The 19,043-nt window shown below is 42.5% G+C and overlaps 1 pseudogene across 1 annotated transcript; it reads right to left on the bottom strand.

Moving 5' to 3' along the window:
• Positions 1 to 14,795: 14,795 nt before the first annotated feature.
• Positions 14,796 to 18,627, bottom strand: LOC147459026 (dolichyl-diphosphooligosaccharide--protein glycosyltransferase subunit 1B pseudogene; annotated as a pseudogene). Its single transcript, XR_015187987.1, has 3 exons — positions 18,256 to 18,627; positions 17,461 to 17,544; positions 14,796 to 17,384 (listed from the first exon to the last, which is right to left on the bottom strand). The product of XR_015187987.1 is annotated as a dolichyl-diphosphooligosaccharide--protein glycosyltransferase subunit 1B pseudogene (transcript).
• Between the last annotated feature and the right edge of the window lie 416 nt (positions 18,628 to 19,043).

The raw sequence follows: 19,043 nt of genomic DNA, 5'->3' as shown, positions 1-19,043 counted from the left end.
TGAAAGCCACCAAAAAAATCATAAAAGAGCTAAAATTGGCTAAAAAACAGGACTTGATAATTTTTGTAATCTGGTCATAACTTACAACTTTAACATTTATTTCTCCCTAGAAGCATCAGGACATGTTGAGGACTACTAAAGATAGTTCTCTAGCATTATAGACCTCACAAACATGAATTCTAGAGTGGTATAGTTGCAAAAAGTTGAAAAAAGCCAAAAACAGGACCCGTTTTTTCACACAGTTTAGGTTGTGAAATGTTGTGCAAGGACAAGGTTAAAGATGGAATTGATATTCCAAAAAAATGTCAAGTTTTTTTCAGCTCATGAGACAACTTTCTAGATAGATAGCACCTCAAAATCCATTTTGAAACTCTTGACATAATTCAAGGAAAATGGTCACTTAACAGGACATAAAAGTGTCCCATTACCAACCTAGTGTTAAGTGACTTTGTTAGGAAGTTGGGTAAGATAATATATCACGAACCTAGCACTGGAACTTTCTGGAAGAAGAGGCAGCAGATAGCATCTAGCAGTGCACCTTCTCCTCAAGATCAGCAAGGGAGCCTAGCGTTTTCAGCCACAAGGATTAGCCAGTGTTTTTCCTTACAGATCAGCTTGGCGTTTTCAATAGCAACAGATTATCGCTAGTGTTTTTGCAGATCACAAGACAGCCTGGCATTTTTGTAGGTTACAGCTCAGTCTAGCGTTTTGCAGATAGTATTAGCGTTTTACATTTTCAACAGTTAAACTCCATACACAACTCCCAAACCTTGCAGATCTCACCTTCCCACAGCAGATCCGCGCCGCACATTTAGATCAGCCAGCGTTTGTAGATTCAACTCGTTATTCATAGATTTCAGCATCTGCATTTTTAACACATCGTCGTCACAACATCGCCAATAGTCTCCATTTGATCCATCTTCGTAGGGATTGCCTTATCGGTCACTTTGCTCGAGCATTCGAAATTCTGGTGGTCTTGTTTTCAATATTGAAAGCCCAAATCTTCAAGTTCTTCAATCCACGCTTTTAAATCTTTGCATGTCTTTCTCATGTCATCAAACTCTTTAAGCTTAGCCTTCTTTAAGAATGAATTGGTTGGACTTCTCCCGTATCGTCATTCTCATCATCCTCATCGTATCTTTTTCGCTTCTTCTTCTTTGATCATTTACCTCCACTTTCATCTTCTTCTTTCTTCAATCATTTCTCTTATTCTTGCATCGATGTTGCAGAATCGAAACTGCTCTGATACCACTTGTGACATGACACAAGAGAGGCAAATACATTGATAATAAAAAATATAGAGTAAGCAGAATAAATAAATGAAGTAAAGAGTCTGTATGGATAACAATTACAAGAAGAGCATAGCTCGTTTCATAACCTCCCGACCACCTCGGAGCTATCTCAATTTTGCTCTTAATCACACTCTCACTCTCAATCACAATCTCAATCTTGTACACAATCTCAATGTCAATCACACTCTCACTCTCAATCTCAATCTCTTGATGGAAACAACCATCATAATCGGAATCGCAACACGATCACAATCCCAATATCATGACACCTTGCACGGATCCTGTTTCACACATTGGTTTCTGCATCGTCTATAAAATAGCCAAAAGAACATACTTGCGCAACCAAATCAACATGATAAATTCAAAACATAATTTTGTACCATCATAAAAGAGTGCAATCACTTCTTGATTGGATGAAACAAAAGAGATATTACCTATGTATATTTGTTTGTAAGCTAACCTTTTGTTGCTTGTAGGCCGCCTTGCTGCTGCTACTGCTGACAATTTTTTAATGTCATAACTATGCCATACAAACTCAGAATATAAGCTTCCAGGTACTCAAAACGACGAGAATAGGTTTAATCTACACGGGTGCGCGGACAAAATTGCGAAAAACCTCTTTCTTTGGCTGAAAATGCAACTTCTAGGTCGCGACTCATAAAAACTCTATTTTTGGATCTCCACTACTTTTTCAACTTCTTTTAAGCCTACACATGTATTTGAAGGTAAAACACATAGATATAAAATATTGATATTAATAAAAACCTCAATTTTAACTACTTTTTTATTATACTGTTCATAGACAAACTATCTGTTATTCATTAATATTTATCAAATATGTTTTTACTTAAAAATTTTAAAAAAGAGAATATATTTTCTCTCTTAATATCTTAAACTCATTTATATAAGCTCTATCTATTAGACTATTCAACAATCTTTCAAATCGTGCGAAGCGAAAGATATGGACTACTATATTTTATACGACTTTAAGAACTTTAAAAATTAGTTCTATTACACACACACACACACACACATAGTCCTTTAGCTTCGCTTTTCTTCTCCAACACGAAAGAGACCTACTTGCTTTGATTTGGTTCTTAAGCACAAGAGAGAGAGAGAGACAAAGAGAGAGTCCTTTAGCTTCGCTTTGCTTCTCCAACACGAAAGAGAACTACTTGCTTTCCTTTGGTTCTTAAGCATGAGAGAGAGAGAGAGAGAGAGAGAGAGTCTCCTTGCTTGTTTAGATTTGAGAACAAGAGCGAGAGAGAACCTTTGCTTGCTTTGCTTCTCCTTCTCGAGAGAGAGAGAGAGTCTTTGCTTTCCTCCTCCAACAGGAGAGCGAGAGAGAACCTTCGCTTGCTTTGCTAGCCAAGGACGAGAGAGAGAGCGAGAGATTTCCCTTCGAAGCCCTTGCTTCCTCTTGCTCATCTCCTTTTGTTCTCCTTCCCTCAATACCCTCGCTTTTCTTTTTTAGTAAAGCCCCTCCCCTCCTAAGCAATGACGGCGCCGTCATTGCTAGGTGGGAAGCAGCTTGATGATGTGGCAGTCAAAGGACAGACCTGCTTCAAATGTGTCACAAGTGGCACCAAATGGCATCACCCCTGCAAGCTAAGAATTTTTCGCTTCAAGTGCATCGCCTTCCCAGTCCCCGTCTGACCTGCGCGTTCACTTCACTCTTCCCTTGTGCCTACCGTGCTACTGAACGCCATTGCTCCCTATTTTTTTTCCTTTTCCCACTCTCATTAAACCCTTTGGGTGACCTTTGGGCGGTCATTAAACCTATCCCCCCTTGGATGGCCATGCCCCTTGGCTTCTTTTGGGCGGACAACCCTTAAAGGAAATCCCATTTGGCCTTCATATCGACTAAAGCATTGCCAAGCACATCTCTAATTCCCCTCAATTGGGTGGCTTTATTAATACACTCCATGAGAGGACATTTCGGAGAAATATTTCATAAAAAAACATCGTTCTTTTGTATGAACACCATTTTTGGAACACATCGGCTAAGGAATTGCCCATTACGGCATTTAGCATGCACACCGGACAAAGAGTTTTTTAACATGGCTTTCAATTTTCAACAAGCCTTGACTGACATTATAATCATCACGATTTCAAAATTTGTCTTACTCAGTTGTGTCGACAGCTGACACCAGCCTCAAGCCATATTATTTCATGAACCGAACTCGGTGTGATGAGACTTTAATTCCTTAGACTTCTCAACTGCATAGAACGCATACAAACCCTGCTGAGGCTGTAAAATTCCCAGATGACACATTGATCGAGTGGACCAGGCTAGTACGGAACTAGCTCTGATGAAATTTAATCTGGCGATATCTTGGTTATTGTAACTTGGATCTGTGATCTGAAAAGACCGACGCGCTTCACAAAGTGAGCACTTCAGCCCCATGCATTCACTTCATCCCTGTCCTCTCATCCGCAGTTGTCCAATCCGGTACGGATCTGCAATTGACTCAAATTTCAAACTTCCATAACTTTTGCACCGTAGCTCCATCGAGACGAGCCATAAAGACAGGCCGGTAGAGCACTTCAAGCACTACAATTCTAGATTATAATCTCCCATCTGTGCTCACTTCAAGCATACTCCTTTTTAGCATCATTAATCGTAAAAATAGATTGTTATGAAGCCCTGAACAGTGATCATTGATGAAGTAAGCTTCAAATAAGCTTGACGTGCATTTTTTTGGTTTCCTGCTTAGCATGGGAGCGGAGTTGCACAGCATCCACCCCCTCTGAACCTGCACAGCCTCCGGTCTATGCCAGCTGCACTTAAGAAGCATCTACTATAGATACCTTAAGCTGTTTTCCATCATCAGAGTCCCATAACTGGTAAACATATGAAAAAAAAAGAATATAAGGCTTATACCTTATCATCAATATTATAGCTTAATCATTAGATAGCTGCCCATCAGAAATCTTTGAACCATATGTGTCGTATCTCCAAAGCATTCAATTATGGATAACCTGTTTAGTGAGCCCTGCCAGACTCAAGTGCTCCAGTTAATGATGTACATGGCTTGACCATGAAGATCGCTTTAGGGAACCCTGTCAAGCTCAAGTATGTCTTAGTCTGTTTGCACACGGAATGACCATCAAGTGCTTTATTTCAAGTTCTCGTAGTAGAACCAACTCAAAAGATGTGAAGATACTTCATCAATTTTCCAAAGAAGTCAACTGGAAGCCAACCATGTAATCTTATTGAATGCATAAACAAAAACTCTTCTGACCTAGCATAATTTAGAAACCAAACCCTTGTACTATGCAACTTGCTACATGAAACATCTGGTATCCTTTGAGTCTGCAACTTGCACTTTAGTAGCCCTCGAGATCAAATGGGAAACCAGTCATTTGCCCCATTGTGAGCATTCATTTTAAAAAACTACACCATCGTCCAGGATCATAGGAAAAATACAAGAATTTCCAACCAGTAGAGCATAAACATAAGTTTAACCCATAAATCTTCATGAAAACCGCCTGGATCGTATGGCATATAGATCGATTTCCCTGGACCATGCATATATCTATCACCTCCAAGGTCAAAAGCTAGCTCAAAATCTCCTACCATCATAGGGTAACATCAGATCCCATATAGCATCAGGTGTCACTCGATACTGCCATATCCCCTATGCAACTGATTCATCCAATTGTGGATCATCAATCACAGGTAAAAGCATTCGCAGTACACCTTCGCTCTCACTAGTATTGAAATCCCAATCATGCATATCTAAATACATCAAATCTCTGGTAAAACTCTCTTCATTAGGCTTGCAAGATGCATCAAAAAACAAATCTCTATCTTGTAGAGGATTAAAATTTAGTAGAGCATCATCCAACAACTGCATAAGGTCATCATCAGTTGCATCTGAATAAACTTACTCATGCATGAATCTAGATTGATTGGTATCCTTAGCATCTGTATTTGATAATCCTTCCAAAGCTTCGTCCAATAAGCACATAAGATCTAGGTCCACCACTTTAGAAGGTCCCTCCATCTTACAGCTGTAAACTAAGATCTCCACATATGACATGCATACTAAATACATCTATTGTAAACTTCTCTTCAAGTCTTTCACACTCATTCAAATATCTTTCACTTTTGTGGCACAAAGTTCAACATGCACATTGAAAATTTCATCTAATGTCCTATCTGTATCATCCACACAATAAAACCAATCATATTCAGCACCACAAGATTGTACTTCACTATGCACTCCCTTTGAATATGCATCATCAAGTTCATGATCATTTTGCCATAGTGTGAGCCCTATGTCACAAATTCTTGATAGAGAAGAAGTTTGCTCCCCGTTTAAATCATCAGCAAATTCAGGATCAATCTGCTAGACTGGTAGCTCTTGGTCACAAAAACTTGTCAAAGAAGGAGTATGCACCCCCTCTGATTCTTCATAATCACATTCAAGACCAATTTTCCACTTTGGTAGCTTGGCTTCATAACAAAATTGTCAATGAAGGAGTCTGCACCCCCTCTGAATCAACATTTTGTAGACCTTCAAGCACACACTCTTGCTTAACTAGGTCCTCAAAATCTGGTATATCCAGATTTGTGAAATCTCGTATACCCAAATCCATGATCATGCTCCTCTGAACAACAGCAGCCTTGCTTTGACCTATAGCATCTGTATCATCATTCAACTCTATGGTAGAATCTGTACCAGAAAAAATTTGCTCTAATTTTGAGCTAGTAGCAAAAGTATCAGTTGTAACCAAATCTTCCTTCATGTCTACTTGAATATGGCTGCACTCATTCCCCTGCACAATTTCTTCTTGAGCTTTAGCGAATTCATTGTTTTGATCCCGTGATTTCTTTTCCTCCTGTATTTCATGTATAGAATATTTTCAAAATCCATCCTATGTATCCTGAACTGCATGTGTAGATTCTTTGCAAAATTCACCCTCTGCATCCTGAAGTTGTAAAGCCTCACCCTCAAAGACTCCTACCTCATGCAAGGCATATGCAAAACCCAACTTTTCATACACAGCTTTAACTATGTCGTCATCATTAGCCTGTAAGAAGGTAGCATCCTACACAATACACTCATTAATCACAGCTTTTAACTTTGATCATACTTGTCCTCAAATATCTGTGTAGTTTGGTAGACTTGAACTCTGTTCTTGATAGCTTTCATAATGCTCATAACTTTTCTGTACAATAGCTTCTTTAAAATATTCCCACTTGTTGTTGTAGGCTTTGGTAACCTCTTGAATCTGCTCCTTCAAATTTGAACTCAATAACTCCTCAAAATATCTGATCATCAACTCTTCTGGTATCCCTTTTACCTTGGTTTCCAGCTCATAGCACTCAAGATGACCTTCTGGATCATATCCATAAAAAACTCGCCTCTCGTCGTATACCGCATCTAAAGCTGCACCCAAAGCTTCATCCACTTGATTTTTCTCTTTTACGGTCTCCATTTCAAGCAGAGATCCTTGAACCAATTTAAGCATCTTCAAAAAATCTGGAATTGTTGACTTATCATCAAAATTGTTTGCACTTAACTTTGCAATCATCTTCAACATCTACTCTAAGTTCTCCATCTGTATCTCACACCCTGGCTTGTTTTGCATCGGGTTCACCGAAAATGTCGGGGGTTATGTGTTCAAAAACATGAGCCGGGTAGGCGACGAGCGTCTGGCTATGGGAGGTGTGAGAGAGAACAAGAACAACAGATGCAAATGGCTCTAGAGTCATTGTAATCTTCAATTAATCAGTTCAAGCTCTAAGTATAATGTAATTGGTAGCCAAGGTGTGTTGATAGCAACACCAACACTTCAATTAATTGGTAAATAGGAGTTTAAGCTCCCTTTACAGATTAATTGGGCCGTTAACAACATCGAGGCTTAATAAAATGATTAATTAATCTTCAAAATACTGACGGTGATGTTAATTCTCTCTTTTCATTTTATCTACTTCAACTGCCCTTGGATTCTACAAGCTTTAATTATTCTCACTGCCTCAACCATCTTGCTTTGATTATTGTCAAGTATTCTGCAGCTTCTTGATCTATTTGCTTTACACTGACTTAATTGCCATTCTCAAGGTTTAGCTTTCTCTTGCTCTTCAATTTCTATCGGAAGCTTTAACCCTTGTTTGGCCGCTACACTTTCTTGGCCTGCTGCCTTGTGATTTCCTCTTCCAAGCTCATACCACCTTCATGCAACAGCTCTGAGATCCTCTCCTTCTCAAGCACGAGAGAGAGAGAGAGAGAGAGAGAGAGAGAGAGAGAGAGAGAGAGAGAGAGAGAGAGACTTTGTTTTGCTTCTACAACACTCCTTTGCTTTGCTTCGCCAAATACTAGACAGAAAGAGTCGTTCTCTTCCTTTGTTAGCCGGGGACGAGATAGAAAGATCCTCCCATTTGCTTGCTTTGCTAGCCGAGGAAGAACCGAGAGAGAGAGTCTCCCTTGCTTGCTTTGCTAGCCGAGGACGAGAGAGAGAGAGAGAGAGAGAGATTTTCCTTGTTTTGCTAGGCAAGGACGAGAGAGAGAGAGAGAGAGAGAGAGAGAGAGAGAGAGAGAGAGAGAGAGAGAGAGAGAGAGGCTTTGCTTCCTTCACCTCCCAAGCTCCACAAAACTCCTCTTGTCCTTGATTTGGTAGCCGAGGACGAGAGAGAGAGAGAGAGATTTTGCTTGGTCACCTTCTAAGCTCCCCAGTCTCCCTTTCTCTTCTGCCATCACTACAACCCTCTTACATTCTCAACTCCTCTTTTTCATGCCCTAAATAAAACCCTCTATTTTAAGCTTCCCCCCCCCCCCCCCCCCCTTACCAATGACAGTGCCGTTGTTGCTAGGGAGCGCAAAAACTGTTGAGATGTCGAGCTCTACACCTTGAGCTGGCATCCACTACGGGTCTTGGCCGCTTACGGCATTTACTCACTGGCGCGTTAGGTGACCGACACGGAGGATCTCTGCCAGTGATTCTACAGCTGGACTACACTTATAGTGCCAGCCTAGTTCGCTTCTAGCGAGTTCACACTTAGTGACCGCATGTACATATGTGCTACTTTTTATCTTTAGCACTTAGTCATTTTGTACTCTCTTTCCTGTGAAGAAGAAGAAGAAGCTTTCCATCTCTGTGTGCTTTGTGCTTGTCTTGTGTAGCTCTCTTGCATCCTCATTCTTTACATGGTATCAGAGCCTGGTGCAGGCAAGAGAGGCTAAGAGAGCAAGAGCATCACAATCCCTTCGTTCGCAACAAGGCCAGAGCAAAGTGATGTATTGGCTTTCTATGAGCATCACAGATGGCATGATGGGCTATCTACAGGATGCTGAAACCCCCGCCATTGCATGGAAAAACTTAGGGAGAGTGTTCGAGGTGAACACCAAGGCCAGGAAGCTTCAACTAAAGTCGGAGCTAAATCAGGTTAAGAGGAACAACCTCTCCATCAATGATTATGCTTTGAAGATCAAGAGTATCATTGAGGCTCTTGGATCTATTAAAGTCTCAGTGGAAGACGATGACATTGTCCGTGCATGCTTGGATGGTCTAGGAGATGAGTATGTACATTTTAGGTCTTCCATGAATACAAGAGACGACATCCCCGTGTTCCAAGATTTGATTTCTATGCTTATTCTTGAGGAGAAGAACCTTGACACATCTTCTTCTCATGGCAGAAATAATTCTGAACAGGCCTTCTATTCTAACTCCAACAGAGGTAGAGGTAGAGGTCGTGGCCGAGACCCAAGGGGTTGCAGGGGCCAATTTTTGGAAGGTCAATCAAATCAAAACAATACAGGTGGCAGGGGAAACCAGTCTCAAGGCAGGGGGAGTCAAAGAGGTCGTGGTGCAGGATCAAGCAGGCAGCAACATACTCCAGATAGTAGAGAATGTTGGACTTGTGGTGAAAGAGGTCACATGTCACGTGACTGTCCAAAGGGAAAAGCAAGTAGAAAGAGAGAACAGGGCAACTATGCATCTACTAGCAGAGATGTAGATGACAGCAAAAACGAGCGCATGTTTGTTATGCAGCATGTAATGAATACAATGACTGCAGAGAATTCCACCCAAGATGATGTTTGGTATGTGGATTCAGGTGCCTCTAATCACATGACGTCTCGTGGAGAGTGGTTTAGAGATATGCGCAAACCAGATGTGTCAGGCTATGTGCAGACAGGAGATGACACAGCTCACCCCATTGCTCATGTAGGGGACATACCTCTAAATGCTGAATGTAGACATGCCTGATGTAAAAGCTGCATTATTTGCACAGGGCACAGGTGTTGTGGCTGATGTTGACATTTGGCACAAACGCATTGGCCATGTCAATGAGCAGAGATTGCGCAGCATGCAATCAAAACAGATTGTAAAAGGTTTGCCCAAATTCAAGGTGGATGGTATGCATAAAGTGTGTGCAGCATGCCAGTTTGGAAAACAGTCAAAGGGCTCATTTCCACATGAGCGCAATGTATGTAAAAAGCCACTTGAGGTGGTGCACACAGATGTTTGGGGTCCAACCGATACTGCAAGTATACATGGTTGCAGGTATTATGTCTCTTTCATTGATGACCATACAAGGAAAGTATGGGTCTACTTCATGCGTAACAAAAGTGAAGTGTTTGGTCACTTTCAAGACTTCAAAGTCATGATTGAGAAGGAGACAGATATGCAAATCAAGACATTGAGGTCAGATGGAGGGGGAGAGTACTTCTCCAATGATTTTTCAAATTTTCTGCGAATGCATGGTATACACAGGCAGTTTACATGCAGATATACTCCACAGCAGAATGGGGTCGCAGAAAGGAAAAACAGGCACATTGCAGAGGTTGCACGTGCATTGATGAATGAGAAGAACATGCCTCATCATTTCTGGGCTGAAGCTGTAAATACAGCTGTGTACATTATGAACAGGACACCTACAGCTGCGGTGCATGATGTAACACCTGAGGAAAAGTTTATAGGTACAAAGCTTGATTTGGCACACTTGAAAGTGTTTGGCTGCATAGCTTACGTGCATGTACCAGATGAGTTGCGTAGGAAATTGGATCCTAAAGCAGAGAAATGTATTCTTGTGGGATATTCCCTTGAACAAAAGGGGTACAGGTGCTACAATCCTACTACACGAGAATTACGAGTGAGCAGAGATGTAGTCTTTGATGAGATGAGCAGCTGGTACAGTAATGCACATGGCACTATTGGGGCTGATGTAAAAGATGATGTGGTTGTACAAAATGTGAGGCCACAGTCACAAGTTTTGAGTGGACCACAAGAGTCCTCTTCTCGTGGATCTGTTGAGAAACCATGGAATGGTAGACTACGTACGCAGGTTACTCCACCAACAGGTACAGGGAATGTATCACGAAAAGGAAAGGAAAAGGTTGATGAACCTCCCTTTATGGTTGATGCATCATCAGGTTTTTCACATGTAGACATGGATTCAGATGGTTCTGAACAAAGTCTTGATGAGGAATTTGGAATTCCGGCTGTCAGGACACCTGGTGTAAGGAAAGGACAAGAAGATGCTAGAGGGCAAAGGAGTGACCCAGGACCGCGCAGATCTAATAGAGTCAGAAATCCAGTTCAGAAATTGACTTATGATGGGTATCTAGCGCATCACCAAGCCTACATGACTAAGGTGATACAGGATGTGGAGCCCACATGTTTTGAGGATGCAGTTGGAAATGTGCATTGGGATGATGCAATGAATGAAGAGATGGCTGCATTGGAAGCAAATGACACATGGGAGTTGGTGCCATTGCCAAGTGGCAAGAAAGCTATTGGCTGTAAATGGGTGTATAAAACCAAGCATAAGGCTGATGGTAACATTGAGCGTCACAAGGCAAGGCTGGTCGCAAAGGGTTATGCACAGACGTATGGCATAGACTATGAGGAGACCTTTGCTCCAGTGGCAAAGATGACGACAGTGAGAGCTGTCATAGCAGTGGCTGCATCTAGAGGATAAATTATGCATCAAATGGATGTAAAGAATGCCTTCTTGAATGGTGAGTTGCAAGAGGAAGTGTATATGGATCAGCCACCTGGTTATGTCGATCCAGGTTACCCAGATTATGTATGCAGACTTCTCAAAGCTTTGTATGGTTTGAAGCAGGGCTCTAGAGCATGGTATGACAGGATTGCCAAGTATCTTGTCAGTATTGGTTTTAGGAGAGCTCATGCTGATCATTCACTCTATGTACGTGAGAGTGATGTGGGGATTGTGGTCATTACCATATATGTAGATGACCTTATTATTGTTGGTGACAATGCTATGGAGATTGACCATGTGAAGGGTCTTCTCAAACAGGAGTTTGAAATGAAAGATTTAGGCGAGTTGTGCTACTTTCTTGGCATTGAGGTGATCAGGACTCCAGAGGGTGTATGGCTATCACAGAGACAGTATGCTTTGGACATGTTGTCAAAGTATGGTATGGCTGATTGTAAGCCAATTTCTATTCCCTTGGATGTGAATGCAAAGCTGAGTGCAGAGAAGGGTGATGTTGTTGAGGATGTCAACATGTACAGGAAGATTGTGGGTAGTCTAATCTACTTGACTATCACGAGGCCAGACTTGAGCTACATAGTAGGCTTGGAGAGTCAGTTCATGCAACTTCCGAGGAAGCCACATTTGGATGGAGTACGACGCACACTTAGGTATGTGCAAGGTACTCTTGACTACGCATTGTTCTATGCAGCAGATGCACCATTAGCATTGTATGGATATACAGATGCAGATTGGGCAGGTAGCATTGTTGATAGGAGATCTACGAGTGGCTTCATGTTCTCTTTTGGGAGTGCTGTTGTTACTTGGAGCAGCAAAAAGCAGCCTACGGTTGCTTTATCGAGCACAGAGGCCGAGTACAGAGGTGCAGCAGTTGCGGCGTGCGAGGTAGCTTGGCTACGCACATTACTTGAGGACTTGGGAGTGCAGGTGGACCAGCAGATTTTCATCCATTGTGACAACCTCAGCAGCATGCAGTTGGCTAGGAACCCAGTGTTCCATGCCAGGACCAAACACATAGAGGTCCATTACCACTACGTTCGAGAGCGAGTGTTGGCGGGCGACATCGACTTGGTCTACGTCAGCACAGAGGAGCAGATAGCGGATATCTTTACCAAGGCCCTCGGAGCTGAGAAGCTTCGACGTTTCCGGACTATGCTTGGACTCTGCGACATGCAGAGCTCGAGGGGGAGTGTTGAGATGTCGAGCTCTACACCTTGAGCTGGCATCCACTACGGGTCTTGGCCGCTTACGGCATTTTTTTCACTGGCTATGTTAGGTGACCGACACGGAGGATCTCTGCCAGTGATTCTACAGCTGGACTACACTTATAGTGCCAGCCTAGTACGCTTCTAGCGAGTTCACACTTAGTGACCGCATGTACATATGTGCTACTTTTCAGCTTTAGCACTTAGTCATTTTGTACTCTCTTTCCTGTAAAGAAGAAGAAGAAGCTTTCCATCTCTGTGTGCTTTGTGCTTGTCTTGTGTAGCTCTCTTGCATCTTCATTCTTTACAAAAACTACCCATTGATGATGTGGCAGTGACCTTTTTTCAATTGTGCCGTTTGTGGCAAAATTGGCCCCAAAAGGATTTGCCCTAGCTCGCTCTGCAAGTTTCCCTTCTTCAATATCGCCATCGGAACCTCACGGCGTCCGGCACAAGTCTCACTTGATCTCCTGCGATTTTTCCCCGCTGTCTGCTTGCGCCATCTCCCTTATTTTCATTGGTTCACACACCCACTAAAAATAGGATGGCCAATAGTGGGTGACCAAATCCCTTGAAGTTATGGGCGGGAGGCCCATTCCTTGGTTGCCCTTGGGCATTGGGCGGCCTCTTGATTAAAGGGAAAAAAAAACTCGGGCGGCCATTCGATCCTACCTCCTTAGGCACCATATTTGGCATAGATATCGGCCAAATCATCGCCAAGCTCCTGCATCTTTTCCGAGAAGCCCCTATCGACATAGACATATTTCACAATCAATACGCTCCATGAGACGTCATTCGAACAAAGACCTCATCAAAAACATCGTTCTTTTGTATGAGCACCATATTTGGAACACATATCGGCTAAGGAATTTTCCATTCCAGCAGTTAGCATGCACACTGACCAAAGAATTTCTTGGGGCGGCTTTCAATTTTTAGTAGTACTTGACTGACAATATCATCCGGATTTCAAAATTTGCATCCTGCTCACCTGTGCCGACAGCTAACATCTAGAACACATACAAACCCTGATGAGATTGTAAAATTCCCAGATGGCACACCGACCGAGCACACCCGAGTGGTACGAAACCGCCCCCAGTGAATATTTAACGGACAATGTCTTGGCAATCGTAAATCCAATCATTGAATTTTGTCTCCTCAGTTATAGTTGCCCACTCCGGTACAGATCTGCAATTGAATTAAACTTCAAACTTCCATAACTTTTGCATCGTAGCTCCAATCAACAAGCCATAACTAGAGTGCTTCGTTAACCACACAGTCCGAGGGTAAGAGAAAATAAGAACCTCTAGAAGACAAAAACTTGCGGGGTAGAGAGAGAGAGAGAGAGAGAGAGAGAGGTATATTTTTTATTATCGTCCTGGATGGACAAATATGACCTGTAGGACCAAAGGTACACGTGATTTTTTATTATCGTGTTGGGTGGTAAATATGATGTATTGGACCAAAAGATACATGTGATGAACTACATGTATAAGTGACTCTCAATACTCAAGGATTATGTGACGAGACAGTGAAGAGCCCACACTATGGCTGGAGCGGAATGTATGTAGGTATAGGTCATGGCTGAAAATTTGAGAAGCAGTTTCAAAATTCGAAGGTTAATTCTTTCCAATCTAATTCATCACAAATATGTATGTGTTCATGATGCCCAATAAAAAGTCTACCAAATACTACAAACCATCAAGTTTGCAATTTTGGAGGACAGTATTGGTCATTGAATTTTGGATTATGTGCCTTCAATTGCATAAGAGCTTCTATACCACTCTTGAACTTGTTAGGAGCTTCTCCCAAAACGTGTGCATCCCAGCCTCTTTTTACGACATTCCAGGCATTCTATTTCACAATGTCCCAACAAAACTAACTCTTGAAGACTGCATTGCAGACCCAAATCAAAGTGAAACAATCAACAGCGACAATTCCTATTGATCCTATCTTGGCTCTTAAGGTGTTTGCACGGATGCATTAAGACCCATATTGAAATCTTAGCAAGCTCTTTCAAACCAAAAGGCAGCTGTCGATATTTGGTAATCACAAGGTACCTCATAGTGATCCATAGTTACATGCATACTTCCCCCTCCAGATACCAGTGAGGCATCCTCTCTTTGTTGCCGTAACTCTTCTAAATCTTTCTCGAGAAAAATATTGAAAACTATATATGTCATTTCAAAATTTCTCAAGTAAAAAATTTTATGAAAGGATGAGAGAGAGAGAGAGAGAGAGAGAGAGAGGCCACCGATTGCCGTGGTTCAAAGGTATACCTCAAAAGAATGAGATACCAATCGTAGTGCTCCAAAGGGGTACCTTGCAGAAAACCACGAGGAGGGTTAGAGGTTTGTCAAGCTCAATGTTCGCAATCATACAAGATGTCAATGTTATTAATTGTTTGTTGTTCCAATTTTTATGTTTAAAAAAAAAACAAAACATGCAAGTTTCTTTGCACGGAGGAGTTTGCACAATCCTCCCCAATTTTTAGAATACGAGGGAACGTGGCATTCCCACGGCAGGGTGCAATTCTCAGTGTGTTCATTAACTGCGTTCGCAGTGTCAATATGTCAAAAATCATCACAGAATGATAATGCTTACTCACCGCGCGATTGAATGTTTGTCGTCGATGCACCTTGCATCGATGATGCTAGGCATCTCCTGCTCTTAGCCCGCTGCAAGAGACGACAATGGAGGATGAAGGAGATAAGCTTGTGACTATTTGGGTGGAGGAACTTTAGGAAGAAGCTCGTCAAGAACTTGTTGTGCTTCGGAAAGTACTACACTTGGAATACATGGCAACCAAAGCATTACCAAGCACGACATTTTTGTTGAACAGTCCCCAACTAACAAGCTCATCATGAATTTGTTTTCCTGTGTGGACGTCTTTCAAAGTGCCACATGCCTTCAAAATGCAAGCATAGGTGACTACATCTGGAGAGAAGCCCTCGCTTCGCATCCGCTGGAAACATCCCAATGCTTCTTAGCCTTGCCCCTGTTGGGCATAACCTGCAATCAATGCATTCCAAGAGATCGCATGTCGATCAGGAAGCTTGTTAAGGACTTGTTGAGCTTTCAAAAGTACACCACACTTGGCATACATATCAACCAAATCATTGCCAAGCATGACAGTTCTTTACAACAGCCCCTGATTGACAATCTCATCGTGAATTTGTTTGCCCATACAATGTCTCACATAATGCCACATGCCTTCAAAATGCAAGCATAGGTGACTGCATCTGGAAAGAAACCCTCACTTCGCATACAATGGAAACAATTCAAAGCTTCCTGGCCCTGGCCTTGTTGGGCATATACTGCAATTAATGCAGTCCAAGAGATGACATCTCGGTTGGGAAGCTCCTCTAGAACTTGTTGTGGTTTCCAAAATACACCACAATTAGCATACACATATACCAACGCATTGCCAAGCACGACATTCTTCTCCAACGACCTCTGACTAGCAATCTCGTCATGAATTTGTTTACCCAGATCAACGTCTTGAATAATACCGCATGCCTTCAAGGCACAAGCATAGGTGACCGCATCCGGAGAGAGGCCCTCGCTTCGCAAGCGATGAAAACAGCCCAAAGCTTCGTGAACCTGCCCATGTCGGGCATGTCCTGCAATAAGTGCAGTCCAACCGGACGACATCGATAAGCTCTGCACGCTGAATGTGAGCCTGGTATGAAGCTGAGGATTTTGATATAGAAAAGTCTAGCCGAGCATACGCAACATAGGCAATGGAAAAAAGAAAAAATCCAGTAAAACGAGCATCAGTGGTTCAACCAGCATTGCCATTGGGTTGAACTTAAAGTATATCTCGAAGAAAACATTATGCTCCTGCACTACGTTCTTTTTTGTCAAAACGACAACAGTTCTTCCAACACTGTAAAGATAGCTGTAGTTGACCTCGTTTGATTCCTCTACAGTAAATGGAACATGAACAGAAGGTTCTTTCGACCCTTCTGGTAGCACCACCGTCACAACAAGTTTCTTTACACCAACATCTTGAATAGGGCATCCAAAAGGAAATCTCTGGTATCTTTGCCCATCAGCTGCCCGAAAAACAAAGTCCTGTAAAGGAACTCCATAACCAATAGTAAAAGTCACATGCCAGCCTCCCAACAAGGGGTACCTTGGCTCAAATAGAAGCTCTGTCTTGTCCTTGTGAAGACGCAGATTTGATGTTGAAACATTGCCAATCTCATCTCTGTAGTAGAAAGAATGAGCTCGTGGAGGAAGGCGAGCCTACAAGCCACGAAGGGATGCCCTCCCACTTATTCCTGGTCTAGCCTGAAAGTCGAGCTGTGAAAAACCACCCTTATGCTTCGCTCCACCATGAGTAAGTTGATAGTTTTCAGTTACATAAATATTGCCCCAGTTAGAGATTTCTATCTCCTACACCAACTCTTCCACAACAGCAAATGGCTGGTTGTTCTCACAATGTACAGTGATGGGTAGAGAAGAAAATGCTGGAATATTTTCATAAGGACCATATTTTATTTCAGCATCTGCTAGCTTTATTGGGTTAACCTTTGTGTAAGACTCAATCCGTGGATTGCTAGGCAGTTTGAAGGAGGTTGTCTGTACTTTTACAGGATAAGGAGACAGAACATACACACTGTCATAATAAAGCACAAGCTATACATCTGATTGAGTAATTTCTTCTGGAAAAGGTTTCAAAAGATGTGTAAAGACTCTGTAAACATCCACTAATGTTGACTCGCTTGCTTTTAAAGGCTTGTTCAGAATAATAGAGAACAGAACCACCCCTTCTGATAAGATGGCCTCAGACTTTATCAGCTTCACGGGTAAGTTGACTGGTGTAGCTCTATTTTTCACTTTGCCTTCGTATGCAGAGACCCCACTAAAGGCCAAGTTACTTGCCAAACTTGAAGGTAAAGGGAGAACCTGAACCTGCGAAGCAATTGTGGATAAGGGGGGGGGGGGGGGGGGGGGGGGGGGGGGGGAGAGAGAGAGAGAGAGAGAGAACCTGAACTTGCGAACTGTTTGGCAGAGGAGAGAGAGAGAGAACCTGAACCTGCGAACTGTTTGAAGGTAAAGGGAGAACCTGAACCTGCGAAGCAATTGTGGATGAGAGAGAGAGAGAGAGAGAGAGAGAGAGAGAGAGAGAGAGAGAGAGAACCTGAACCTGCGAACTGTTTGGCAGGAGGTCGGTTTTTTTTTAGAGCTTTAGGCAGAGGCAGGAACACAGTTGAGAGAAGCTGCAATCTCTGTCCTCAAGCTGAAAATCTATGCTCTAGAAGGCGACTTGCGAAAAGAGAGGGATATGAGAGGTAGCAAGTCAGCACAAATAATACTAACGCAGAAACTTTGACTCAGCTCTCCCCTGACATTAAATCTACCATGGCTTTACAAGATGCCCAACCATAGCTTTTCAAGATGCACAATTTTAGACAATTTAATTCCTAAAAGCAATCAAGCAAATACATACCATATCATAAGCCAGATGTGCATAACTTGATTAAATGCCACTACCACTTTTCAGGCCTTCTAGTTGCTTCAGTCCTTGCAGCAGCTCCTGCATCAGGTGTTCTTTGTCTGATGAAAGCTGGAAAAAAACATTGAAAGATGTTCAATTTGTCCAAACCCCAAACGTTCTGAAATGGCAGAAACGTCTTTCTTGCAATATCTTGATCATCCTATGATAAAGTTGATGTCATGCAGAAGAGATTTTAGACATTATACACCATCAAACAGACACGTGATTGTTTGAGTTATGAAACTCAAGGAGATTCTTTTCAAAATTCATCATGTTTTGCTTGACCCATTCCAGCTCGCTCACAGCACGACTTCGTGTCTCAACAATCTCTTCGGTCTTCCTGTGAAGGTCTTGATGGTACTCATGGAGCTTTGCAACCAGAACACATATCTTCTCTTCTAAGTAATGAGTATACCCTTTACAGAATTCATATTCACCAGCAAGGTGCCCAGGTTGAGCCTTGCAATCATCACTCTCTTTTTGAAGACGCTCCATTTCTTGGTGCTTGCCTTCAAGTAACACAGCAGCCTCATTTTGGGTTTCTCGAAGGCGAGATTGGGTCTGTTGAAGATCCTTCTCTGCCTTCACAAGATTACGACAGCAAAGGGACTGTGTAGCCTTCACTTGGCATTCCAAGAGCTCACGCTCCTTCTCCATGGAAGAGAAGAAGTCTCACAACTGTTCAATTTCTCTGCGCAGTGGCTCCTTCTTGGACTCATAAAGGCGTTGCCGCTTCTAATCCAGGTCCTCTAGGCCCTCCTCGATTGCACCCAATGCCATCTCATGAGGCCTGTTGGGTGGTCTGAAAGACTAGTGCATCTACAGCTGGGAAGTTAGTTCCTTCGACATGAAAATGCCTTATGAGTTGAGGACTTCAAAGGCCTCTGTTCGTAGGAGATTGGTATGCAGAGACATGATCTGCCTGTTGAAATGATGTTGAAGGAGGTCCAAAAGGCTGAGAGCTGCGTTGAGGGCCCTGTGACGTTGTAAGCAAAGTATGTTGCACTATGCTGGTCCGCTGCAGAAGAGAAGCGGAAGAGGAGAGGAAGGGGAACGACAACCGGTGCGCACTG

The sequence above is a fragment of the Adiantum capillus-veneris genome, chromosome 4 (genome assembly GCF_014529385.1).
Source record: "Adiantum capillus-veneris isolate H3 chromosome 4, ASM1452938v2, whole genome shotgun sequence".
Lineage (NCBI taxonomy): Eukaryota > Viridiplantae > Streptophyta > Polypodiopsida > Polypodiales > Pteridaceae > Adiantum > Adiantum capillus-veneris.
The sequence above is the reverse complement of the archived record's forward strand: the minus strand, read 5'-3'. Positions and strand labels throughout refer to the sequence as shown.